Source organism: Dermochelys coriacea, chromosome 12 (assembly GCF_009764565.3).
Source record: "Dermochelys coriacea isolate rDerCor1 chromosome 12, rDerCor1.pri.v4, whole genome shotgun sequence".
Classification (NCBI taxonomy): domain Eukaryota; kingdom Metazoa; phylum Chordata; order Testudines; family Dermochelyidae; genus Dermochelys; species Dermochelys coriacea.
In genome coordinates, this window is record NC_050079.1 from 27,548,667 (window position 1) to 27,576,282 (window position 27,616).

A 27,616-nucleotide genomic window follows, 5' to 3' on the forward strand; every position below is an offset into this window, starting at 1 on the left:
ATGGAAGTGAATATGGATTGTTTAAAACATCAGATGTTAATGCAATTTTGGTAGTTCAGTTGGTTCAACTTTATAATTTAAAGTAAAATTCATAGCTAACACTTTATCATTATTTTGTTGGACTATAAACAAATAGCTCCATTTATAATTGTTTACCCGACAGCTATAATGGTGATAGTGATTGAGCACTGAGATATGTGCTATATGGTCACCAGTATAACAGTGCCTCTGATTATGGCCTTGCATGGGTAGCTAAGTAGCTATTGACTCGTAGCAGAAATAGCACAGGGACATAGACAAAAATCACAAATAAAAATGTGAAATACTTGAGGTGCATGCTGGGCAAAATTGACTATCTCAAGCTGCGGGCATTAAATGAAGAAAGATCTTTGTGCTAGATAAGCATGACTGCCTGTTGTTCATCAATACAGAAGGGTTAGCTGCTAAGATTACAGGAACATCATTCTCCCTTAAATCTACTTGGCCACACTTTGGAGTATTTGCAAACTGAAGTTGCATACTCCCACTATATACTGAACCCCCCCCCCATCATTTGTGAATCATAACATGCATTTTCCTTAAATGGAGCAAAAGAAAATAGAGAAATGTCAAACTGTAAAGGTTTTAAATATCCTTTTGTTATGAGTTGGAATAAGCAAAGCTGTTAATTATACAGCACATGCTATACAAAAAAAGTGATGCTCAGAAGTGGAATTAGAACACAAATATTGGTACTAAGTATTAAGCTACGTCATGTTTTTCTGTCAAGTTGTCTATGTTCAAACTGTGTATGCTCTCTAGTAAGTTGAAACAATTCATTGGACAATTGTTTTCATGTAAAATGAATTATGTAAATTACTTCCCCCAAGTCCCCGAGTCATTTAAAAACCCCAACAGGATCTGAAATTTCAGTAAGGGCCCGATCCTGCTTGCCAACTTAATCACAGTTCCATTGAAAGGTAAATTCTCTTTATACAATGGTGGTGATATTTTTTTCTTTTTTTTCTTTTAAGATGTGGCATCAGGAATAAATAGGTCTCAAGTTCCTAACTGTAAATCATATCTTATCTGAAAAAGAAATCTAGCTTTCTGACCTGTATCCCTAAAAGCCCATTAGCAAAAGATATAGGTTCATTTAAAAGTTTGAGATTCATCTGACATACCATTTCATTTTCTTCTAATTTTTCTGTGCTGTATGGATATTAGGTAATAAAGACTTTTGTTACAGTGAAGTGTGTGTGTGTGTGTGTGTGTGTGTGTGTATAAACAAATTCTATAGTTACAGAGGAGTGAATAATATATCCTCTGCGTGCAATACTTTAATATACAGAAATTCACTTACTTTAGAATGACATTCTCTGTAAATGTATTTCAGTCTAATAGGGATGAATAACACAGCTTAATTAATTATTCTGGGCCAGATCCTTAGATTTATCAACTGCGTTGAGCTATTCTAAAGTACAAAACTGGCAGAAAACTGGATTAGATATCTACCCGTGGATTCTCCTGGCATGAGGGAATTTGATTGGCATAGGAGCTGACTCTGCCAACCCCTACGTAGCCCCCAGCTTGACAGACATGTTGAATGTAGAGGTGAGAGAAACAAAGGGTGTGTGGTCAGAGTACTGTTGCATGCCATAAATTCCTACCAACTATACCAGCTCTTTGGAGCAATAGCCAGCCGGCCTAATTTTGATCTGCCTTAAACCATACTGGGGACTGAATAAGTACAGGATGGGCCCAGAGATCATGGATCTGGAAAGGCCTGTACTCAGCTGTGCTCAGCACATGTTGAACCAGATTTCTTGATGGTGTAAATTGATTTAGCTCCTGTTGTCAAGGTCTTAATCAAAACCAGACTTTCTATTAAACCGGTGTTTGATAAAAATGGAAAAGATCCACACAGAAAGATTTTTTTTTTCCCTCCCATTATAACGTGAACAAATTTGAGCCCCGGTTCCGTAATTTGATCTCTAGTAGTGAGTCCTTATATCTACATGGTATCCCACTAAAGTCATCCCCTTGGTCTGATCACACAGATTGGATTGCAGGATCAGGGCTTTTGATCTCCCATATATGGGGAGTGCGGTGGAAGAAGTGGGGCTAGGCACTGCCATCACAGTTGCCTTGGGTCTGGCTGGAGTGGGCAGAGTGGAAATGGAGGCTAGACACCACCACCACAGGCATACCAGGTGCAGGGGAACGGGAGTAGAGAGAAATAACTCATTCAGGATGTCAAAATTTTTTTAAAATGACCTATCCGATGACTTTTAAATTGAGATGTAGGCAATACCAAAGTCTCTTCCTTTTGTGGTGTTCTGGGATGAAGAGTCACTGCTCACTGTGAACTCACTCTCAGTATTTAGATATACTTGTGCTCAACAGCAGATGTCCCCACCATCTTACTTTTTTCCTTCCTTCCTTCCAGATTTGGACAATTTTCCACTAACATGATACACTGAGGGGAATGAAAACAAACTTTTCTAGTCACTGATTGTACCAGAATGAAAACCCATGCAAGCCATTTACTCCAGGGTGCCATTTGGTATAGAGGTGGAATGCACTTTTGGGAGTACAGGTTACAGGTAGTATTCATCATTACAATTTTCATTTTTACAAGAAGACAGTTGTGCAATATTCAACTGGTAAATCACAATGGGAAAGATTATAATATACAGATTGGAAATATGATATGTTCTGTATCAGAAGTTTTGTTTCTTCTCCTTCCTCTTATCCTCATTCTCCCCCACCCTTTTAAAAAATAGAGCCTTTGTCTTTTCTCTTTGTGTTTTAATACCCTCATGTTCAAGGTCCAACACTTCACCCTTATGGCCATGGAGAAATACCAAGACTTTCAAGCTTTGTTGTGGTAGCAGCTTCTATATCAGTTGTATTTAATGAGATGATTTTTTTAACCTGATGATATCTGTTCTATATTTTTTTTCAACCTTTCTCTAAAAATAAACCATAAAGTTCACGTCTCCTGAAAGAAGACAGTTGTGGCTACAGTGATGGTTGTGGCTATTGGATGTTTTCTGAGGGCTGCCAATTTTCAGTTGTGCAGTAAATGAATTAAGTTCTAATCTTGTCCCTCCAAGATGCACACTTCTGCTAAAATACACTATCCCTCTAGGCTCTCCTCTTCTCACTGTGCTGCTGCAGCTGTTGCTATTTCCTTTTCCGACCTCTTGGCTCATGAGAATACTTCTTTCCTCTCTTCTCCAATCCCAGCTGCTCTTTGGTTTCTCACACTGAACCAAATTCTGCTTTGTTTCAGTGAAACCCTATTGAACTGAAGTCGTAGGTGTAATTTTGGTCAATAGTATTCTCTGTTAGGTGTCCTAACTCCTCATTCATCTTCTTCTTGACACCTTTTCTCTCACCTGTTCCTTATCTTCCTCTGTTTTGAGCTCTTTCCAACTCCTGCTGCAGGCAATGTGGGAACCCTCCTGTGCTACATCCCAAGAGGGGAGGATACGTCAGAACCTACTTTAACCATCCAGATGGTGTAGGTTCTGCTGTTCCGTGGCCCGGGGGATTCTTCTTCCCTTGCCTCCTTGTACATATCCCTTTAGTATTTGGTCTAGGCTGGACTTTGTGCTCTGGAGCTATGTGCCAAATCTTGAGGTCCATAAAACAGGAAAAATCCCATTGACTTCAGTGGGAGTTTTGCCTGAGTAAGGATATCAAGATGTGGCCCTTCCAAAATAAATCTTCTGAAATGGTGACACAGTAATTAGGAACTGTTCCTTTACTTATACACCATGCAGTAGCTAATACTAATTTGCCATATTCTGACCTCAGATATATTCATGCAAGCCACTGATTTCAGTTTCTCATCATGAACAAAACTTGATCTAGTATGTCTTGTTTTGTGGTTTGGCTGCTGATTGTTGATGCTATTGAATACACAAAGGGCAGCACTGAGCTTGGAACTCTATTGATTTGGATGAGAATTTCACCTTAATTTTTCCTGCAGGATGGGATCCTCCAACTACAACTGCTAAAGGCACAGGATCACACAAGACACATGTAATAGAAACATCTGATTAGTTTTAATCTTTGAAATTTTAGCTCAGAAACCAGGGAGCAAACTCAAGCCAATCACCAGATCTAATGTTGCCACACTCATTTGTTAACATGCTTCTTGAATAGAATTAATGCAAGCTTACATTTATAGATCAATATGCTATTTGACTAAAGAGTATTACAAGTACCTTTTGTGTATGCTTAATTAGATTGAAATTGCTTTCAGATTTCCTTTATATTCAAGAAAAATCTGATGTCAGCAGTTTAAGAAGAAAATCTCAACAATCATCCCTCCACCTATGCATCCAAAACTAGCAATGGAAAAGAGAAGAAAACATGTTCCAGCAACCTCTCCAGCTCTGAGCTTTGCCAAATGGAAATTCCGTTGCCACTAGAGACAACAGCAGAACCAAACTAAGTATCAGTCACTACTGTATATACTCAAAGGAAAACCATTGCTTATTTTCAATGTCGTCATAATTCCAGAGAATTTAGGGCCTAATCCACCTTGCGTGAAAATCAGTGGAAAGACTTCCATTAACTTAAGTGGGAGTTGGATCAGGCCAATAGTGAGAAAAAGTAAATTGTGCATTCTGCTCTGTATATGGGACCAGACTTTATATGACTTAGCAAACTCTTGTGTAAAAATCTTACAACATGCTGCCTTCCCTCAAAACAATGCTCACAACATTTCTACTTCTTCACAGCTTCCTTCTCCCAAAACAAATTCCCCTCACAAATCACATCCAAAATACATTCTCATCAAACTTCTTCTCTGAAACTCTTTCCTCAAAACACCTTCCTCTTACTTAGTTCCCCACATCAACTTTGCTCTTATAAAACTTTCCCCAAAACCACTTCTTCCACAAAACAAATTTCCTCCTCACCAGATATCTGCCACCTGAAAACACCATTCCCATCAAAATAAAATAATAAAAAATAATTTAATGGCTTGTTTTACTCCTTTCAATTCATCCCCCCCCTATGTTCATCTTTTTCTTTCACTTCTTGTATCCTGCCTCACCTGGACTGTAAATACCATATGGCAGGGACTGTTTTCCTTGTTACTTGTTTGTAAAGTGTCCAGATAATGGAGTTTTGAGTCTGGTTTTCAGCGGCTATCATAATATCAGATGATACCCCATATGTACCTTAAAACATTCCTGTCCCCTAAAAACTGTTTCCCCACATAGGTAACCCTGCCCCAATGGGATTGTGAATTGAATCTCCAACTCACAATGGCCCTTTGAATAATTTTTTTTCTTTAATTCTCCAGGGATGTAATTCTACCAACCTAGAGTGCCTGAGGCTCCCTGCTCTTTCCCTGAGACCAATGGTACTCAGGAGGAAGTAGCTTTAATCTGCTGGGCTCATCAGCAGTGCATCCCTCCCAGCCTGAGGTGCTTTAGTCCATCTGCTTACCATGCTGCCTCCTTCCTTTTGTTCCATCTCCAAGGGGTAGTGACTGTGCCATTTTTCTCTCTGCATAGAGTTGTTGGCAATGCTGAATTAACCACACAGTACAAGAGCCATGTTCTTAGAGGTCTGGCTATATAGTCCCAGAACAATGTGAGTGTAGCTGGGGAGAACTTGTGGAACAGATTGAGGCATGGGCAAATTATCTCCAGCTGATGCAGACTCCAGTGGATGGATCCAACCATATACTAAAGTAAACTCCTGGCACCCAACGGCTTCTGCTAGGCTTATTTTTGAGTGGCTGGATATTAGGTGGCCAGATATGATCATCTGCTGCTGGATCACAGGTGACAGGGAAAGGGAATACTTTATCCACTGTGTTCTCTGGGAATCCAGGGACCAGACAGGTCTTCACTACCACCTCCACTGGTTCTAAGGCTGATGGAAAAGAGGGACTTGGGCCATGGTCATCTCCTCCTGGTTCCTATCTGTGTGTGTTTGGGGGTGGGAAGTAAGGCATCTGCCATTAGTTTCTGATGGGTGGGCCTGGCTGTACTTTTCTCTGGAGGTCCATGAAGTGAAAAGAGTTGGCCACATCTGCTGTTTGCTGAGCAGCCTGGTATGGGGACTTGTGGGGAAAATACTGCCAGTGGTCCTCAGACAACTAAAGACAGGGTGGACAGAGGGGTCTGGAAGAGGGATCGACCTCAAGCTCCATCTCATCTCCAAACTCCTCCCCAGCAGAGGGCCCTGGATGGTAGGGCCGCTAGCTCTCTGCTAGCTGGCCAGGGCTCACCACATGGCAAAATTTTGAGGAAAATTTCTAGGAAAATTTTCAAAAAAAGAAAAGGAGGACTTGTGGCACCTTAGAGCCTAACAAATCTATTTGAGCATAAGCTTGCGTGAGCTACAGCTCACTTCATGGGCTGCATCAGAGCTGTAGCTCACGCAAGCTCATGCTCAAATAGATTTGTTAGGCTCTAAGGTGCCACAAGTCCTCCTTTTCTTTTTGGGAATACAGACTAACAGGGCTGCTGCTCTGAAACCTAGGAAAATTTTGTAACTTTGAAAAATAGCAGTTGATGGGGTCGGCACCACAGGCATATGGGTTCGCCCAGTTCTACTACTAGCCCTGGCTGGAGTGGAGCAGGAGGGCTCCCCCCTCCCCACTCGCAAATGAGGGCCCCCTGCTGGGCTGGGACTCCTCCCCACAATCGCCCCCCCCCCCCGCTGGGTTGGGGCACCCCCTACAAACGGGAACCCCCCTGCTGGGGTAGGGCATCCCTCAACCAGCCCCCTCCCCGCTCGGTGCGGCTCCCCCCACAAACAGGGCCCCCCCTGTTGGGGTGCGGCTCTCCCCCACACAGCCGGGGTCTCATGGTAGCCACCGCGTCCTCCCTCCCCCTAGGTGGGCTCCCCCAGCCTGAGGAGACGGAGCAGTGGGTTAGCGGGTGGTCCCAGTTTTTAGCCGGGGAGGGAGGGGGGGAGCCCAGGGTCCCTGAAGACCGCCCACGGCGGGGAGCGCCCCCCATGGCCGTGCCGCAGCCCTGGCTGCTGGCAGCCACCCCTCCGGGCAGCTGGGCCGAGGGACGGGGCGCCGGGCTCCTCCTCAGAGCTTCCCACGCCCAGCTCTAGCCCCGCCCGGGTCTCGGGGGCGCCCGGGGAGGGATCGCCCTTGGCGGGGAAGAGAAGAGCCCGGGAAGCAGCCAGCGCCTCCAGCCCTATTCCTTCCTCTAACGCCCCCCCCCCCTTTGCTCTTCCCCCCCCTCCCCCGCTCCCCTCCCCTCCCCTCCTTCCCCCGCTTCTAATTCCTGCCGCTCGCTCCGAGCCTCATTCAGCCGCCGCCGCCGGAGCGTAACAGGCTGTGGATGCGGCGGGGTCTGTTCCGCGCCCACTCGTGAATGGGACTTGCCGCCTCGCCCTCCGCCGCAGGTGACCCAGGGAAGCAGCCAGCCCGGCTGGACTCCCAGGTGAGGCTCGGGGCCATGCCCTCGCTGCGCGGGGAGAGCGGGGTCGCCTTTGAGGGTGGGTATTTGGGGGGAGGGGGGGGGGATGGGCGGGGAATAAGTGAGGGCTGCTGCGGGGAACGGAGCTGCGAGGCGCAGGGGAAGGGAAGGAGCGTTTCTGGTGGGAGACAGAAGCGGAGGCGCTGTGTGTAGCTCCCGTGCCCAGGGCCCGAGGGAGCCGAGCCGGGAGGATGCCTGTGTGGGCGCTAGAAACTTGGCAGCCGCGAAAGGCTGAGATCGGTGCGTGCCGCCGGAGACCTGTGCTGCGCGGGGTGCTCCTGAGCCCCTGGAGGGGACGGGCAGGCGCGCGCACCCAACATTTGCTTTTGGTCGGGAGGGGCTTGAGTACTGGGAAAGCCGCGCCAAAGGGTCCAGGAGCAATCGCCGGGCGAGCACAAGCCACATCTGGCAACTCTTATTCCGAGCTCCGGAGCAAGTCCGGCTGGGTTTCCCTGCATCAGCTCCTCGGACTGGAGCTGACTGGGTTCCACAAGGGGAAGAAGTGATCGTTCCGGAGGGGAAAGAAATCTCTTTGCGATTCAGGATTTTTTTTTTTTTCATTTTTTCTTTGTGTGTGTGTGTGTGTGTGCGTTCAAAAAAAAAAAAAAAACGGTCCTCCGGATAAGCAGGTATTCAAATATGTCATAGAATGAGGGTTGGAAGGGACCTCAGGAGGTCATCTAGTCCAGCCCCCTGCTCAAAGCAGGACCAATCCCCAATTTTTGCCCCAGATCCGTAAATGGCCCCCTCAAGGATTGAACTCACAACCCTGGGTTTAGCAGGCTTAAAAGAAACGAAGTGAAAACCAGCTTTTCCCCTTGCCATTGTAGCTCCCCCAATCATGAAATGGATATGCAGAATGAGAACGAAAATATGAGCGCATGAAACGAAAGATACCTTCTCCAGAATAGAAATGAGGGGGGAGGGAAGCGAGCAAGACTTTGATTTTTGCTTGTTTTTAAATTCATACAGCAGTAATCACAAGGAACTAAGATGGTATCTATCTCTAGACTGGGTTAGTCTAAAAATCATTGTGCTTTCGTTGGTCTATATGTAATCACAATCTCAATGAAGGTAAACTACATGGAGCTTTAAGGCTGCACGTCCACATAAATACCATTAACTTTTAGAATAAAATTGCTTCCTGTGTAACCCTCCAGGAGCACATATTGCAATCTGACATCATAGTCATTACCTTTCATCGATATGCTCATATATTATCTACTCTTTTAAAAATATGAATTTGGCCAGGATAGGACTGAAATAAGCCAGATAGCATACACTGGGGAATCCTCTTTGTACCTTTGCTAAAAAGGGCACAGTGTGACTATGTAATATAGTATTTACCTACCGAAATATCTACGACAAAGGATTCTCTTTAGCAACAGGAGTCACTAATTCAGAAAATGGCCTTTAATTTGGGGGAAGTTCATTTGTTTTTCACATTCCAATGGTTTGTAATTCATTGGAAAGCACTTTCTTCCTGTTGATTTGTGTTGATATAAGAAGTTCACAGACCATCAAACCTTTATTAAGAAATCAAATATTTATAATTATTTAATAATAAAACTGTTGAATGCAAAAAGAAACAAATAATTCCAAAGCAGAGATGCTCAGACGTGTCTGGTGAAGTAGGCAATATACTTATTTTTTTAAAGCTTGCAATATTTCCAGATTTTATGTGGTTTCCTAGATAAATATCACATTTTTTCTCTACTCCAGTTAAAATGTCAATAAAAATGTTGTATTTAATTTGGGGTTTTTGCAATAATTAATCTGAAGTGGGCATAAATTAATTCCTTTTCCACTGGGATTTGAAACACAAGTCAATGATCTTTTGGGTCTTTAGATTTTTTTTATATGGACATGCAAATGCAGATGTTTTCTTATGAGCAAAAAATTTATAGCACATCAGCACAATTCTTGATGTTGGAAGATAAGCAATAAAGAACAGGAGAGAGAATAATGCGAACTAGAGCAAAGGAACTTAGCTTCATATCTTTATTCCAAGAAGCCTTTTTTTCCTCCCTACCACATTTCTTCTACGTATTAAACCCTAGAAAACAGAAGTTTCTGATTGCCCTTCCAAAGCAGTTTCCCTTGCTATTGCAGGAGAACAAAAAAATAAAGTTACACAACAAAGGACTACAGATCTTACAAAGGAATGTAGACCTCTATAGGAAAACAAGTTAGAAATCACCTTGTGATTAGGATTTTCTCGTTGAAATATTGAATTTCTATTTAAACCTGAAGCTTAGTACTCTAATATGAAGAAATAAGAATGATTGGAATATGCTATTTGTAGACTTTTCATAGCAGCTTAAACTTTGCTGAAATACACAAAGTCTGCTTATATAAGTGTTTTTGTCTCTAAAAATTATGATGATCTGGACTAGATCATTATTACAGAAACAATTATAATAAACTGTGTTAATAGATGCGATAAGTAAGTGCAATTTGTGATTGGCAATTTCTGAATGAAGACCTTCCTAGAAAAATGTCGATTGAGAGACTGGATGATAACATGAAATTATTTCTGTTGCACAGCACATTTGGAGCAATTATAAGGGTTAGAAAGAATCTCATGATTTCTCTGCTAAAATATGTCATTTTTATGTGTTATGCAAGTTCAAGTGCAATTAACTTACCATTCTAATCAAGTTGGAAGTATTGCCTTTTATTCAGTTCAGGATATATGTATCAACTTTGGAGTTGCAGTAGCTTAGGAGGCTACATTTTCTATAGATTATTTAAACAAATAATGAGACTAAGCAGAACATATTTTTACTACAGTATTCTTAAAAAGGATGTTCTTTGTAATTCACGTATTGAGCTGGTTTTTATAAAAATATAATGCAATTTCAAACTTCTTTAAAATTAGTTCTCTTTTTTGCTTGGTGTGTCTCTATTAAAATTATTTGAATCCATTCTGAATCAGCTGTTTTGCCATCAGATGTTAGTGTGTGAGAAATAATATTTTCATCTAGACTTGTTTCACCTGAAACCATTAAGCAACAAACCTACAAAACATACTTGTTGGTGGCAAAGCCACCATATGTACGTAAAGCTCAGAATCTATAGGCAATTTTAAATAACATGACAACTTTTTTAAAAAAAATGGCACTTCGGTTTTCACGGTCCCTTCTTGGGCCCAATTAAAAGCCCATTGAAGTAAACGGAAGTATTCCCACTGACTTCAATGGACTTTGGATCTGGCCTTGATGCATGTGATTTAAGAGGGCTTCATTTTATAGTTAAGTACTGTCATCTCATTTCACTGTCGAACTTACTCTCCGCACTCATTTTTTTTCTCAGTGGTACTACTAATAAATTGAACAATATTGAATGTATCCAAGTGTATATTGTTAAAATTCTCCCAGTGACATGGGGATACAAGGGGGTGGGGGAGGACTCTAATTGTGTATCTGAGTTATATTGTTGAAGATCAGGGGGTTCCAAAACATTCTCCTAGAAAGTATAGTTATTTTTTCATTTTGAATACTGTCCTCCAAAACTGCATATACAGGATTACTACACTCCCCTCTTTTTTGTTTTTGTGTAAATAGTTTGAAGTAATTAAAAGATGGTTATAAGACTATATTTGATACTTTTATAAGTTAGAGGACTGATTTGAATAAAAGATCTCAAGTTTTGGAAGTGGTTTTTATAGTACTTATTGCTTAACAAACTGATCAACAGGGCTCTGGATCGGTTTAAAAATTACGTTGTTGTTTTTTTAAAAAGTTACAGAAGTATGGAATCAAGAAGGAATTTATATCAAATTCCTCCAGATTTACTAAACTGGACATTTATATAGTTTAATGTCTCTGAAGTAACTGTGGTAGTAAAGAAATGATAGCTGTAAGTCTGTTTCTTTCATGTATAACGAACGGTAGCTGGAAATTTGGGGGACTCTAAATTTGGTAATTGTTCTTTCAAATGGCAGGTTTCAGAGTAGCAGCTGTGTTAGTCTGTATTCGCAAAAAGAAATGGAGTACTTGTGGCACCTTAGAGACTAACACATTTATTTGAGCATAAGCTTTCGTGAGCTACAGCTCACTTCATCGGATGCATGTTCTTTCAAAGGCATTACATTTATGAGCACTAGAGGGCACTGATGCTCTTCTCTAAATCATTTCTCGTGGCCCATCTGCTTCTCAGGGCACTATGAAAAGACGTTTTGTTACTACCAGCATTGCAGACCCTCCCAGGGGAGACAGAATTCAATCTAGCTGTGGTTCAGGCTAATGCTCAGGCAGTTTGTCAGGATTAACATCTTTCTAGTCAGTGGATCGTGTTACCTTCAGCATCATATTACCACCTTGGAGTTTACTACAAAGTTTTGAAATCATGTAACTTTAGATTGTATGAAGAGTGACACAGCTGGAATGTAGGTGTAAAATAAACAGTATCTGTTCTCCCAGCAGTAATGATTTTTAATGGATTTGCTATCTTCTTCCTCTATCTTCCAAAAAAAGCATCGATCCATGGTATGGGAAAGGAAACAAATGTAGAGACAGAGAAAGGAGAAAAAGTAATACGGTAAAAATTACTGGTAATACTTGGAATAATGTCTTAGTACATTCTTTCTAGTGATGGAGGATATTTGGAAAAGACTGAAAGACACTTTAGATAAGAAACAGGCATGCATTTTATATTCAAATGGTCAAATTCTGCTCCTATTTACCCTGGAGTAAACAGGTTTACATCAGTGCAACTGACAAGAGTATTTGGCCCAAAGCATCCCAGCTGTCATTTTGCAAAACACTTTGGTATACAGAATTCAAAAACATATATAACGAATACTTGAAAAATAAGCTATTACTAATAACATGCAGAAATGGCATATAACAAAATATTGATTTTAAAATGTTAATTATTGGCATATGAAATTGTAAATCAATCTGTAGTAAGTATTGTGCATACAATTTCTGATTCCAGTGTTTGATTTTATTTGGGCTGAAATTCAGACATATGACCTGAAGTTTAGATGACTTACAGAAATTTTAGCATATGATTGCAACACCAGAAATTTTCATCGATACAGTTTAATGATAGTTACAAGGTCTCATTAAATCGTATCAGTCAGTTAACTTCAAATATAAATTATATACGTTATTCTATAGTAGTGTTTAATGATTAGAGAGAGCTGCTACATACTTTAAGAGAAAATGAGGATTGCCCCTGCACAGACATACTGGGGTGCAGAGTCCCTTTCCTTCCCCATCCCCAGTGCACCTATAGCATCCATAATGCTCTTAGCTGTTGTCAAAGAGGATTCATTTATGTTGCCAGTGGTGCTCAAGGCCCACAAGGGAACATCTAGGTGTGGCTGGTTCATCTGCAGTGCCTCCCCACCTTGCAAGCCAGCTAACATTCAGAGGCTGATATCAAGTGGAGCAGCCAGGACTGCTGCTGGCTCCTTTGTGGAAGAAGGCATTATCCCTTCCTCCGCTTGACAAAGACATAATACTTTCTACTGTAACTGGCTGGGTGGTTCAGTGGTTTCCAAACCTTCAGACCCCACGGTGCTCAGCTGGCTCCAGGAGCCATAATTTAGCTCTTCAGTTTTAAAATGCTGTCTTAAGCAAATGCTAGTTTGTTGCTTCAAACTTTTGCAATGAACAAGAATCTTCTCCCTTCTGAAGAATTCATCAAAGTTCTTACTTGTATTGGAATGGATACTGAGTTGAAGTAGTAGAAATCAATCTAAATTGATTATAGGAGCAAGAATTAAATGAAGGGTGGAAAGGAGGATGCAGGGTTTTCCAAAATAATACTGGTGAAACACTATTGTACATTTCCAAGAATAAATTATTGTTACAATGATGACTTAGTAGCTCATCACCAAAGAAATAAAACATACCACAATGGGACAGATATACAATAGTAACATTATGAACTAAGTATGCAACTCATTAGAGATTAATTAATATTTATTGTAAAGTAAACAACATTGAACAGAACTCCTGCTGATACATTTAAAACAGAATGAACACAAGTATAGAAAACATCAATATATCTAAGATGCAAATGCTTTGAGATTTCATGTTACTGAACAAGTAAGAAACATACTGGCTCTCACTTAAAACAGTGGCAGAGCTCCCATTGATGCCAGTGGGAGGCAGAGACCACATTGCTCAAAGGCTGGGGATAAAGGGATAAAGTCCAGAAAGAATGAAGTTCAACATCCTTTGAAAATACAATTTGCAGAATTTTAAGGTTTGTGAAGGTGACAGTTTGATAGCACTAAGAATTCAGCTTCATTTATCCACCAGACATGTACTGCACCGACAGTGCAAGTTTCCCCAGGCTGCTACACAAGCATGCCTCAGTCCTGTTCTAGGGAGAGTCTAGATCTAAGAGGTTACTTCATCCTCTGTACACACAGAACTCTGGGTCTCCCCAGTGAAACTGACAACTGGGGGCACCAACTGGGATTTTATCATATGGACATTGTGTCTGCTTGGAACAGGACTGAGAGCACCATTTCATTTCAAATGCAGCACTAAACAGCCACAGTCATTGCCAATTTGGGCCAGGTTAAAAACAATGCCTTATCCTGTTACCTTTCTCCTGAGTCATCCAGTCTGTTGAAGAGATGCTTCAAATGTATTGCATTTCAGTGGTCATAAATTTTGCATAATACCTGCCTATAAGTATTATCTGTTTGCTTTTGTATTTCTGCATAAACTGATGCTACAAAACCCTTGTGCAAATGTGATTTTTATCCCAGTGAGGCTACTGGTGTATACTTTCAAATAAAATAATCCAGAAACATATTGAGTCTCAGTGGTTAAGTTAAATAGTTAGTTACATGCATGCATATCATTCTGCCAAGAATAAGTCATAGTTGAGGGTAAACCAGATGTGATAGCTCTACTGGAATCAGACTAAACCCAATTTCCATGAATGCTAAGCTGTTTTATTAATACACGTGTCGGCATAAAGTCATACATTTAAATGGTCGGCCCCACCTTGATTGAAAGTATTATCTCAAAGTTCTTGGCTGCCCCTAATGAATTAATACTATATTATCCCCTTCCCCTTTTTCACCCACTAATTTAATTTTGTATATGGACTTGTAAGGCAAACAAAATAAATGGATTTTGTGTAAACTTAGCCTAGAATTTCATGTTAAAATGTTAGTACCAAATTAAAAAAAAATATATGGTGCAAGTCTCAGATTCAAGCCTTCTGGGGTTTTTTAAGGTGATTTCAACACATACCTATCATTTCAAAGGTAATTATGTCTTAACTCAGACAACATACAAAGGATACAACTTTTAATTTGTTCTATAAAAGTGAAATTCAACATTTATGCCTTGGTTTTAGCTAATTAATTAATAATTGAACTAATAAATTTTGTGATATAAGGATTTTAAGTAAACATGTCTCCTCTTTTTGGTATTTGAACCTGTAATGATAGTATTAAGAGAAAATGGTTCTAACTGGGATTTTTTTAAAAAAATTCTGCTTGAATAGTTAGGGCTACTTTTTTTGGTGGTTTTTTTTTAAAGTTCCTTGTGATTATTTGCAACATTTCAGCAGCTGTGTGGTTACTTTAGGCTAGTTTTTGATATCCTTAGTAATTTTAATTCCACAATAAGTTCCACTGACTTCAGTGAGACTTCTGTGGTGTAAGGTACAGCTCAACATGAATAAATTAATGGTGGCCCTTTAATAACAGTTGAATTTCTGCAAATTATCCTTTTGGATTTTCATGGATCTTTGTGGATCTGGCTAAGGCAAAGTTTTCAGATCAGAACTTCTACCAAGGAAAGAGTCAGTCCTTATTTACAGTATACTTGGTGGTATACTGCCTCTAGTTAGTCATTTATGGCTACCATGAAGCTCATTTTGGCTCACTAATCAAGATGGACTTGTGTTTTTCTTTACTGGAAATAATTTGGATCCAGGGTAGTAACTCTAATAATCATTTAGTGAGGAACAGACAATACTGGGTTGAAATGGCAGGATGCTGTCAGATTAATCCAACATATGTAGCAGCATGCCAAACATACTGCATGTGATCCTCCCCATTCTATCATTAAGAATGAGCAAATCTTTACAGCTAAAATAAGAATCAATTCAAATTTCATCCAAAATTCCAATGAACTTGAACAGAGTATCATTTGAGCATAACCCTGACTCCCTCATTATTTTCCAGTTGTGCATGGGTTTTTTTTTTTTCAAATATCTGCCTAATATCTGACAGTGCAAATTGTTGAGACTTACCATTTTTGGAAGATTTGAAGCCCAGATATAAGAAGTTTCACAGAATTTGAATGAGATTTGAGCAGCTAATATCAGTTTCTGATTATAAAGGGTTTTTCCCCCCTTTTTGTTGATTTACATTTTCACAGTTGTGCAAAATTATGGGTTTTAAAATTGTTTTATTTTTATTGATTTTAAATGTTTACTGTGGTGGGAAATTATGTGGGGGGGTCAGTCAGACAATAATTATTTCATGACATTAGCCGTTGAGATTCAAAAAATTAAAACACATTGTCAACATCACATATCAATATCTGTAAGGTAAATATCCTTAAATCAAACTCTAATAAGTTTTCAAGCAATATTGGCTGTAAATTTCAATTATTTTAGATGGAAACATTTTTGTTGATTTATGTATGTATGGTGAAATCAACATTTACTGACATCTACTAATAAAAATGTAATCCTTCCAAGCTTCATAATATTCCAGTCCCAGTTAGAACTTGCAGCCCAGAGAACAAGTCTGATCAATATGTATTGCAATAGTTTTCAGTGGGGTTGCAATGCTACATACTATTTATTGCTCTAAAGTGAAACATAGTACATTGCAACAGCAATATGTTTTTGCATATGCAAGGCCAGGACAAATAGTAAGACCAGTAGTTGGAGGCAGACTAGATTATCATAATGGTCCTTTCTGACCTGAGAATCTATGAATCTAAAAATTGTTTAATTGTCATGTAAACATGGTGTATTCACAAACAATGGAGGCCCACTGACTATTTCAGCCTAATAGTCAACTTTCAGATACTGAATTTATTGCACTTTTTAGAGAAAGAGAGATGTTGTGGGTTTTAGGAAAGAATCTCTTTGTTAAAAATTGGTTAGTGCCAACCCACTATAAAAAAGATAAATTTGCAACTTTCAGATCCATCTTGAAACCTTCTCTTGCACTCTTTTTGTGTCCTCTCCTTTTCCACATAGGATCTTGCCAACAGTTTCAAAGAAAAGGTGGACAAGGTCCTCTATGATTGCCTCTTGTGCCCCTCCTCTCCAGCACCCTTTTCTCCTTCCTCCTTGTTATCCACTCAGAGACTTCCTTTCCTTTCTCTTTCACATGCCCCAGTGAAGCTAGCTCTTCCTGCCACTTGATCTTCTTTGCCTTACCAATTTGTCTCTCCACACATAATGACAGGTTTCAGAGTAGCAGCCGTGTTAGTCTTTATCCGCAAAAAGAAAAGGAGTACTTGTGGCACCTTAGAGACTAACAAATAATCTGTCTCAGTTCAATCCTGGATTTCTACCGATCTCTTGGACATCTACTCCTCAATGTCTCACTGTCAACATAAATATAACATGGCCAAACTGAGTTCATATCCTCACTCAAATCCCCCATTCTTTATAGACACAGCCAATGTTCTTCCTGGCCTATAACGCCTCACCCTTGCATTGCACATCCTAGTGTGTCCAAGTGCTGCCACTCCTTTCTTCATGCTGTCTATAAGACCCATCCTTTTCTGTCAGTCCAGATTGCAGGCTCAGGCTGTCATCCCTCCATCTTGCTGATTAACATAATCACTTCCTCTCTGGTCTGCCAGACTCCCACATTACCCCTCTTCAGTCCATTCAAAATGCTTATTCCAAGATCGTATTCCTTGCCAATTGATCTAACCACATCACCCCTGATAACTCCACTAACTTCCACTTCTCTAGAGCATAAAGTTTTAACTTCTTGTCATCACCTTCAAGACCTCATAATTTTTGCCCCCTTCATTGCCACCTTGTCTCTTTTTGCATACCCTCCCTTCCTGTCTACTTCATCACAAGCCTCAATACCCTGTTCATCCATTTTAGTGGCAAACATCTTTGGTTAGTGCCGAGCCACTATAAAAAAGAGCTATAGAGCCTTTTTCTATGCTCTCCTGTCCCAACATGTCTGGAATTCCCTGGCTAAGCTGATCTGAAAGTCCCCACCCTCTCCTCTTTCAAACTCGTCTTTAAGAACTGCTTCTGCTATCAAACCTAGATGAAATTAACCAGGACATCACTTTATGAAATAAATAAATTGATATATGAAACCCCTGAAGCTCATCTTTTCAGTACAGCACGTTGTGCACTGGTCATAACTGGATACTTCGGTAATCTTAGATACTATCCTAAACTTCTTGATTGTCTTGTTACCCACCTGTGGCTACACCTTGTCTAGGTTGTAGGCTCCAAAGATTAAGGTCCTTGTTATCTTTCTGGTTTGCTAGGTGCATGCAATCTAAGAGGTGCAGATAGAAATTATAAATAATAACTTTATATTATGCTTTAATAAATTCCTATCTTAGTTCATTGATAACCAATAAAACCCCACTTTTAAGTAATATGATATTGATGCAAACTGATAAATGATGAAGCAATCACAGAAAAAACATTATTCCACCTTAACTCACTCTCCCATCATTCTTAAATTGATCTGTTGTGCCTAGGTAGTACATCTTGAAACCTTCTCTTGCAGTATGTGGTTCAACTGGGACATTTACAGTTAGAATCACAGAAAAATTATGGATACAGTTTCACCCTTGCATCACGGCTTTCAATTTGTTTGTGTGCTGCTTTTCAGTGATGTTGGAACATATACTATGCTGTAATACCACCAGTACCGATGAACTCCACTGAAGCATGAAACCCATAGGCTGTCTCCATACCCCAATAGGGTTCAGTAATTCTGTAGCTTATGCAAAGGCATCTTATGATATAGTAGGTGGAAACTGGGACTATCAGATATGGAAGCATTCTGAAAGATGAAAATCAAAGCATATTTTTAAATGCTAATACATTGAATACCCCTTTTAGATTGACAATCGGAGATATTCAGCACATATTTGGAAAATAACAGAATTTTGCACTTTATGTCAGAAATGCTCTTTAAAAGGAGCTATGTCAGTGCACTGATAGGTTTCCAATTATTGGACAAGCTGATTTTTAGTTAGTTATAAAAGTGGAAGAGAGCCTTTGAAACAATGAATCTTTAAACTTTGTCAATTAAAATTAGTCAAATTGATTAAAAAGAAAAGAAATGTAATCATCATTAGTCAGGCAAAAATCCATCTCTTTTCAGGAAAGCATTTAAGAGTGTGCTTAAAGCTAAGCACATGCTTATGTGCTCTTCTGAATCAGAGCCTAATTTTATTTAAACTAAGAAATCATGATAGAAATGTAAACTACAGAGATATAAATATATCGCCATTCTTAGAGATGGGTCAACAATGAAACTCCCTTTGTTTCCCAACTTGGGCAATAGAATAAATTAGGTCCTAGAATTGAACTACTCCTGGATTTAGTTTTTCAATATTGAAAACAAACCACCCTCAAATTTGCATATTTTTGTAATGTCATACTTTATATATTTATAAATATAATTGTTTCTTTTTATATGATTATGGAAGGCTTCAGCCTTAATCAATTATGTAGACAAAAATATATTAAAAAGAAGTTCATTTATTGAAAAAAATTATGCAGTTTGTAACAAAGACCACTGGAGCAGTATATCATGTACTGTATGTTATGCGATTAGCATCTATTTATATAAATAGTAAATGGATTAAAGTCTGCCTACAGTCACTCTGGTGTAAAACAGAGTAACTTCCAGGACATTAGTGGAATTACTTTGATTTGCACTAGTGTTAGTGAAGAGGGAATTTGGTCCAGTATTTTAAACCATTTTTTGTTATTATGATTACCTCAGTTTTTACAATAATAAGCACATCTTTTATGACTAAAAACATTTTTGCAGCTAGCTGCATTAGACATGCAATCCACACACTATCATATGTGAGAAATTGAACTAAGATAACTTTAATTTTCCAATCACATTGAACAAGAAAGAGTTGGCTGAAATAATCAAGTCTATAGCGAAAATGCCAACTCTGATACTTACCAAGATGTAATAGTTGCTTGTTGTCTTGACCTTGAGTTTTTTAATGTTTAGCTAGAGGTTGGAAAGGGTGCTAACTGTAATTACTCCTTTCATAAGGTTCTGTAGGCCATAGTCTGCAGCAGACTTGAACCAGATTGTCTACATATATCAGCTTACTGACTAACTGGGTACCAATCTGTTTTTTATTCTCATAGTTAAATGCTGTTTTTATGACCAACATTAATTGACAATTCAGCCTTTTTGAACTTCCTTTTAAAAATAAAACAAATCAGCATGTTCTTCCTTTTGGGGGAGGGGGCGGTAGATGTAGGTAGATTTGTCTAATAATTGGATTGTTGTTTGTTTTACTTAAAATGTGAACAAAGCCACTATTTTCACATTAAAGGTCTACAAAAAACATGATTTTTCCAGGGCTTCAATACTTTTTTTGCTCTAAGAAATAGCCCTATTTTTTCTTCAAAATGTGTCTATTTTCACCTGAAAAGTAGTCCAATTTTATTAGACATGGGCCCATTTTCAAGTTCAATATGAAATGCATAAAATCTTTAATGTTAGAAGTTAATTTACTTAGAAATATTTCACCACTGTAAATACCTCTGACAACTTTTTATTCTCCGAGTCACTCTTTTGGACAATTTCCTATATCACCTGTTGTTTACTTATGTATACAGCACCTGTGACTATGGAGTAAATAAAATATCACACAAAACATTAGCCTGCTCTACCATTCTCTCAAAGTCATACATATTTTTCCTTTAGGGCTTCTCAAAAGGCCACAAGCTTTATTATCCAGCAAATTAGTAACATATCAAATGTTTTAAATGAAGTCATGAATTTCTATCTATATCCACATGAACAAAATTATGTGCCTGTTATCTTTAGAAAGCCAGGCATATTCATAGATTCATAGATACTAAGGTCAGAAGGGACCATTCTGATCATCTAGTCCGACCTCCTGCACAGCGCAGGCCACAGAATCTCACCCACCCACTCCTATGAAAAACCTCACCCATGTCTGAGCTATTGAAGTCCTTAAATCATGGTTCAAAGACTTCAAGGAGCAGAGCATTCATTATGCCTTATTAATTCTATGCCCTTATGAACTGAGATGTCAGTCTGAATGACACAATTCCTTTTCACCCCTGTTCTTTGAAAGAAGGACAGCTTTCTGCCACAAATGCTACCATGGAAGTCGTCCCTCAAACCTACTTTCCTCAGATCTCAACAGCCTGGTGAGGCTATTTCCACAGTCAATCTCAATGCTCGTAAGAGTTTCAGGTGATAGCTCCTTATACAGTAGTTAAGCATTCTATAATCTATAAGTCCTTTTTAATGATCTCTCCACCCCCCCAGAAGAAAACACAGAATGCATAGGGAGAGGTGCAACTCCCTATCTCTGAGTGAACCCTTAACCATCTACTTCAGCAGTGCAGATAGGCCGAGGAGATAGGGTTGGAGCCACTTTAGGTTTAGGAAGATCTTCTGGCTAGGAAATTCCTCATAAGTGCCTTGGAGCTATCTTGCAGTCCTAGAGCCTGCCAGCAAGCTGAGCCCTGGTCTTAACTTAAAATTTTGATCAACCTAGCTATGTTGCTCAAGGGTGTGAAAAATTTGTGTCCCTGAGTTCAGTTGGTAACCCAACCCTAGTTTCAGGTGTAGAAGCTGCTAGGTTGATGGGAGAATTCTTTCATTCATCTAGCTACTGACGCTTGAGGCGATGGATACCTACATTGACAGAAAAACCCTTTCCATCAATGTAGGAAACATCTATGCTGTGGTGCTACAGCAGCATAGCTGTAGCTGAAAGCATGATTTCCATTCCTTCCACACAACCCCCTACTTTGGTTAACAAAACATATTGACTCTGTCTTGATGCAGAGAAGGGTGGAATTTTACCTCAAGAGATTTAAGGATTTATTTTGTGACACTGAAGCTTAATTAACTCAGTCATACACCCACTTCATTATGAGGATCTGTTATTGGCTGATCCTGCCCCATCTGTAAACCTAAACATTCCAAATACATTTACATTTTAAAACAAAAATGTAGTATTTCCTCATATCTTTTGTGCACAACTGTCAATAAGGGCCCCATTTTCAAAGGAGGTGGAGTTCTATGTGTCCATAATATGCACACTTCTTATGCAAAGCCAGCTTTCTGCATGGAATAAAATGTCATGGGCTTTCACATGTAGTGTACTGTTTCTGCATGTAATAATCTAATTGACATGCACAGTACATGCCCACATACATATTTTGTATACCTAGAAGTAGGTATCATATTTTCAAAAATTTGGCCCTAAATATGAATTTATTTTTTTACATTGAAATTTAGTTAACTCAGTCAGAAAACCACTTTCTTATGAGGATCTGTTTTTAGACACTACTGGCTGATTTTGCTCCATGTCAGATATGTAATGTAAATATGAGGACAAGTTAATTCAACTGGAAAATCATTTCAGTATGAGAGTTTTTTCAGGCACAGAAAGTGGAGTTTGATTTAACCCCTTCTGCAATGAACTACCTACCAGGTGTGTGATATAAAACTGACCCCCTTGTGCAGAATAGCAAAACTGATACTGTGTTTCCCCTTTGAAGTTCTAGGAACATTGGCTCTTTCAAAATGCTGCAAATGCTGCTAGCAGTTGCAGCACATAGAGAAGGGGTTAAACATGGCATGGGCCAGCTACCTGCCTGGAGCTTCAAACAGACAAGTTCTACATCAAAAAATGATTGCAGCACTTCCTTGATAAAAGCTTAGGTAATTTAATTATTTTCCTTTATGAAACAAGGGTCCTTGAACAAGCCCAGGATGTCTGGATATTAGAATATGGGGAATTTATTGTTTCACTCCTTCTAATATCCCAACATCAAAGAGAGTTTGTCCTATAACCAAAGTAGTCAGAAGTCAAAGAACTCAAGCAAGGACTGGAGAGTGAAGCAAGCAGATGCGACTCATTTCCCCAGCACCTAAGTGAGCTGGAAATTACCCTGACTCCTATGTGGTGAGAAATTTACCACAGTGTTTTCTTGTTTTTATTTTGTATAACTAAACATCTGAACTGGACCATACAAGGTACTGAGTGAAATGCTGATCTCCCTCAACCGCTGTAAGCCTTTTTATTTTAACATTGTTTTTCTTGTTGAATGATTTTGCTTTGTGTCTTATATTGTGTCTTGTAAATCAGTCACTAAATTTTAAGTGAGTGAAGTAGTTCTGAGAAAAGAACAGTCTTCTGTCTATTGCACAGAACTTCTGTTGAATTCAATGGCAGTTGTTTTGTGTATGGGAGGAGTCAGTATTGATCCCTGAATGTTCCAAGAAGTCCAACTGAAAGTAAGTGTTGAGGGGACAGAAGAAGAGAGGAAGGTGAGAGCATGAGTGTTGAAAATTCATATAATCTATACCTCCTTCCTTTTCCTTCCAAGATTTGAGTTGAGGACTGAGTTCAGATCATCTGACTGGCATTACTAACACCCAGAACATGGCAGATAGATATATTTAAATGTGGTTTTGTTTTGTTTTGGTAGAAAGCTGCACTGTAATACAAAGGGGACTTAATCCTGTAAATGCATGAGTAAGTAACTTTGCTCCTATGAATAGCCCTATTGGATCATTTCACTTTCATTTTTATTTGGTCCTGCCTGTACTTTCTTCTGTTGCTCAGAAGGACTTCTCAGGACTCTTAGGGCCCAATGGGGCCTCTCACATAAGTAAGGTTGCCAGACATCCGGTTTTCAACTGGAACACCTGGTCGAAAAGGGACTCTGTCAGCTCCTGTCAGCTCTGCTGACTGGATCATTAAAAGTCCGGTCAGTGGCGTGGTGGGGGGCCGGGGTTAAGCCAGGCTCTCTGCCTGCCCTAGTTCTGTGCAGCTCCCAAAAGCGGCTGCCAGCTCCCGGCAGCCCCTAGACACAAGGGCAGCCAAGGAGGCTCCACACGCTGCCCCCACCCCAAGGGCTGGCTCCGCAGCTCCCATTGGCCGGGAACCATGACATAAGTAAAGTTTCTCAGGTGGTGGACCAGGCCTTGCAGTGCAGATATTGGTGTACATGCAGTATGATCTCTGAATGAGAAATGTTGATATTTTCTCAATACCTACATTTGCCCTTATTGTGTTTTTGTGTGTGCATGAGCGTATGTGTATGTGTATTCATGGGTTTGATCCTGGAACCAGTTCGTTCAGAGAGATCTCTTTGTGCAGAATACCTGGGCCCCTCTATCTATATATTTCAGCAGAGAAACAGAAATTAAAGTAGCAGGAAGCAAGCTGCTAGAGGCAAGAAATAAATGTTACTACAGATAGTGAAAAATGTTTTTGAACATGAAAACAAAGTGATAAACTACAAAATATAAATGAAATAAAATATGGTAGGCTCTTCCTAGCTTCTCATGCTTAACTGTAAACTGATAGAGGTGCCCCGGATTTCTAATATTATGGGGTCTTTGGCAAACTGAATCATTTTATGAAATGGCTTGACAATTGTTACAGTATAAAATATTTGCCAAACTGAATTTAATTGTTCTAAATACTGACATCGCTTATCTCATAGAACATGTCCCATATTTAAAATACAAAATCTCTTAGGGCCAGGTTCTGCCAGCCTTACTCATGCTGACAAGTACCTTAGACCATGAGTAGTCGCATTGAAATCAGTGGGACTACTTGCAGAGTAAGGTACTCCTCAGCATAAATTAAGGGTGGCAGAATTTACCCTTACAAACTAGTGCTCGGTTACCAAATAACTCTACCTGCTATGAGCTTTATAACCTCACTAAGTGAATATGCTAAATGAAATTTAATTATAAACAATAGTATTAAAGCATATTCTAAACTCGTGATATGAGCTTGAGGTAATAAATTTAATATAAAACCAAATTATGCTTTTGAAGCCATTCATCTTTCAAGTGCAGAATCTTTTATGTCCGAATGATTAATAAAATGGTAGCATCTTGTCTTTAGTTTTAAATAGGCACATTTTAAATTATTACCATATAGTAGCCTAAAACCATAGTTTCAACAGAAGTGACCTAATGAAAGATACTGAATCAGAAATAAATAAAATTATTTGATTGGTATCACTGCAAACAAATGTGCAATATCATTGCAGATTGCATTGTAGTTTTGTTACACAGTGTTTCCAACTAATTAACTTATATATACACCTTTCTCTAATGTCTATTTTATTTTCATTGTTGTGAGTAGAGTTAATTTAAGCAGAAATAATATGCAGTCCTAAATTTTCAATGTGAAACCAGTGCAGAGGTATGAGTGGTTACTTTCATCTGTGAATAATATAGTGACAGTGCACATGCCTGTGCCATTACCAGAGGAGGAGGAATTGATTAGCAATAACACACTTCATTAACACTGCACTTTCTCAATCATAATAATTGTGGCTCTTTCCCTAAAACATCAAGTGGAACAGGTTTCATTTCAACCAAATCAATCTAATGTGTTAAAATTTACATAATTTCCCCTCATTGCATTTATACAGCAGCAGGATTTTTAATTTGCATTGTCTGTATAGTCTATAATCAAAGTGTTAAGAGCACAAGGTTTATTCATTATGTATGGCATGTGGTGACAAATTTACATAATAAGCTGCATCTTGCTGGTATATTACCTTTGTCTCCCTCCCCACCTTTGCAATACTGGTGATAACTTATTTTCTATAAACCTGCTAATTCAGTTTCACCAGCCTCTGAGTTCCAGAGAGCATTTATTTAACAGAAATGTCCGTATAAAAAACTAATGCTGAAAGATGAAAATTCCTAGGGGAAAGCTTTCAGAATTGGACTAATTTTCCTGTTTCTAAGAGAAAGGTGGTATAAACCTACTCAGGTCTGGATTGCTACTGTACATTGAAGTTAAAAGTTATCATTACTGAAAGGAAAGATACCTATTTTACTTGTAATATGCAGGGGCTGTTATTACTTGGATCCCATCCTGTGAGACATTTCAAATCTAAGTTTGGGAATAAAACCAGTAAAGAAATGAAATACCACAAATATGAATCTCCATAGTTTAATTTCACTATTAGGATCAAACTCTGCTTTTTGAAAGATAAAAGTACTTAAGACTTTTTTTGGAGGAACTCTGCTACTGTTAAGTAACAGGAAAAATATAAAAAGAAAAGAAGTACTTGTGGCACCTTAGAGACTAACAAATTTATTAGAGCATAAGCTTTCGTGAGCTACAGCTCACACGAAAGCTTATGCTCTAATAAATTTGTTAGTCTCTAAGGTGCCACAAGTACTCCTTTTCTTTTTGCGAATACAGACTAACACGGCTGCTACTCTGAAACCTGTCATTAGGAAAAATATAGGATCTTGATAATATTTATGACAGATGAAAATGCTATGTATAGGGATCAGTGTAATCCATTTGTTGGTTTATGTATCCAAGGCCTCTGCGGATTGTCACAAATCCAGACATAGTATGAGATTTGGCATTTGGACTTTGAATTGGCCGAGATATATCCAAAAATGTATACATTAGACAGCTCCCTATTTACTGCTAAAATAAAGACACTCAAGAAAGAAATTTAATAGCATCGTTTGTTTGTTATATATTTTTTAATTGGATGTGAAGTGCAGTGGCACTTACCATGTTCCATACTCATTAAAATAAATAAAATAAAAAAGTTATTTTAGCAAAGTTGGCTGTCATTTTCATGTGATAAATTGTTCTGGCATACAAAGAAGTTGTACATTTTGCTCAATATGCCCACTTCTGGTTCAACAAAATCTTTTCTGGAGATCTGCCATCACAAATGAAGGACATGTACAAATGGATGTTCATACTCTTTGGCATTATACTGGTGGATGAAAAGTTAACTATGGGGACTGCAGTCAGTTCTCCAAGTACAATTTATTGAATAAGAGCAAACATATTCCTTTATATTTTTTGTAGCTTGACCTTTGCCATCCCTCCCTATCATATTTTCTCTTCTTTGGAATCAATCAGAGTATTTGTAGAGTAGAGATATACTCAACATCAGCAGGAATGGCAGAATCAGGATTTTATTAAATAAAATTATCACTACAAAAGTTTTTTTCCCCCTTCTGCTGATAATAGCTCATCTTAATTAATTAGCCTCTTAGAGTTGGTATGGCAACTTCCACCTTTTCATGTTCTCTGTATGTATATTTATCTTCTTACTATATGTTCCATTCTATGCATCTGATGAAGTGGGCTGTAGCCCACGAAAGCTTATGCTCAAATAAATTTGTTAGTCTCTAAGGTGCCACAAGTACTCCTGTTCTTTTTGTTAAATAAAGTGTTTAGTAGTTACTAATTGTATTAATAGTGTAGTGGTTACCTGATAATATAAAAAAATTCTTAAGTGTATAGTTTAGTACTTGACCATATTTAGATATTAAAGATATTTAGGCTATTGATTCAATCCTTTCATGGAAACATTCACTAAAAATGGTTTTACTAATATATAATTCAATATGTCTGATATTAATTTAGTAGCCAGTTTGTAACTGTTGTACATTACTTGTAAACTGAAATTGTCTGTGATATGAATGTTTTTAGCCCAGATTAAATTAAGAAAAACATGAGTGTGTTACAGACGTGGTGACTTATATTTCAAAAAGCTGTGTAACCCTATTAGCAGTAAAATATCTGACACTTGTGAGCATTTCGACCTTTGTAATACATTTAGAACAGGATTTGGTTTTATATAATACCTGTTATATACAAAGCATTCCCAAATGCTTCACAAACCGATGCATAAATAGTGTTAGTGCAAAAACTTCATAGATGAAAAAAAGAAGTCATTAAACAACATAAATTAATTTATTTCAATATGAAAGAAGTTATTCAAAATCCAACTCAGTAGTCAACTACAGTCTGTATGTTCAAATAGTTTGTAAATAAGATTATAATATGTACACACCACATTAGTAGATAAAGCATGGCAGTTTAAGAAGGTTATAAAGTCCAATTTTCAAGCCAATTAAATAAGGACAGAGAGAGAAAGAGAGAGCGTGCTAGGAGTCTAGCCAAGGA

At 38.8% G+C, this 27,616-nt stretch overlaps 1 protein-coding gene and 1 long non-coding RNA gene across 2 annotated transcripts in view; both read left to right on the plus strand.

Moving 5' to 3' along the window:
- Positions 1 to 5,132, plus strand: part of LOC119841310 — a 32,321-nt gene extending 27,189 nt beyond the window's left edge. Inside the window, exons 2-3 of the long non-coding RNA XR_005288499.2 lie at positions 2,429 to 2,585; positions 4,256 to 5,132. This is a non-coding gene — a long non-coding RNA (uncharacterized LOC119841310). The remainder of the gene's footprint in view (positions 1 to 2,428; positions 2,586 to 4,255) is intronic.
- A 1,842-nt stretch (positions 5,133 to 6,974) lies between these two features.
- Positions 6,975 to 27,616, plus strand: part of CDH11 (cadherin 11) — a 107,001-nt gene continuing 86,359 nt past the window's right edge. Inside the window, exon 1 of the mRNA XM_038368587.2 lies at positions 6,975 to 7,415. The gene's annotated coding sequence lies outside the window, so the exon portion shown is untranslated. The remainder of the gene's footprint in view (positions 7,416 to 27,616) is intronic.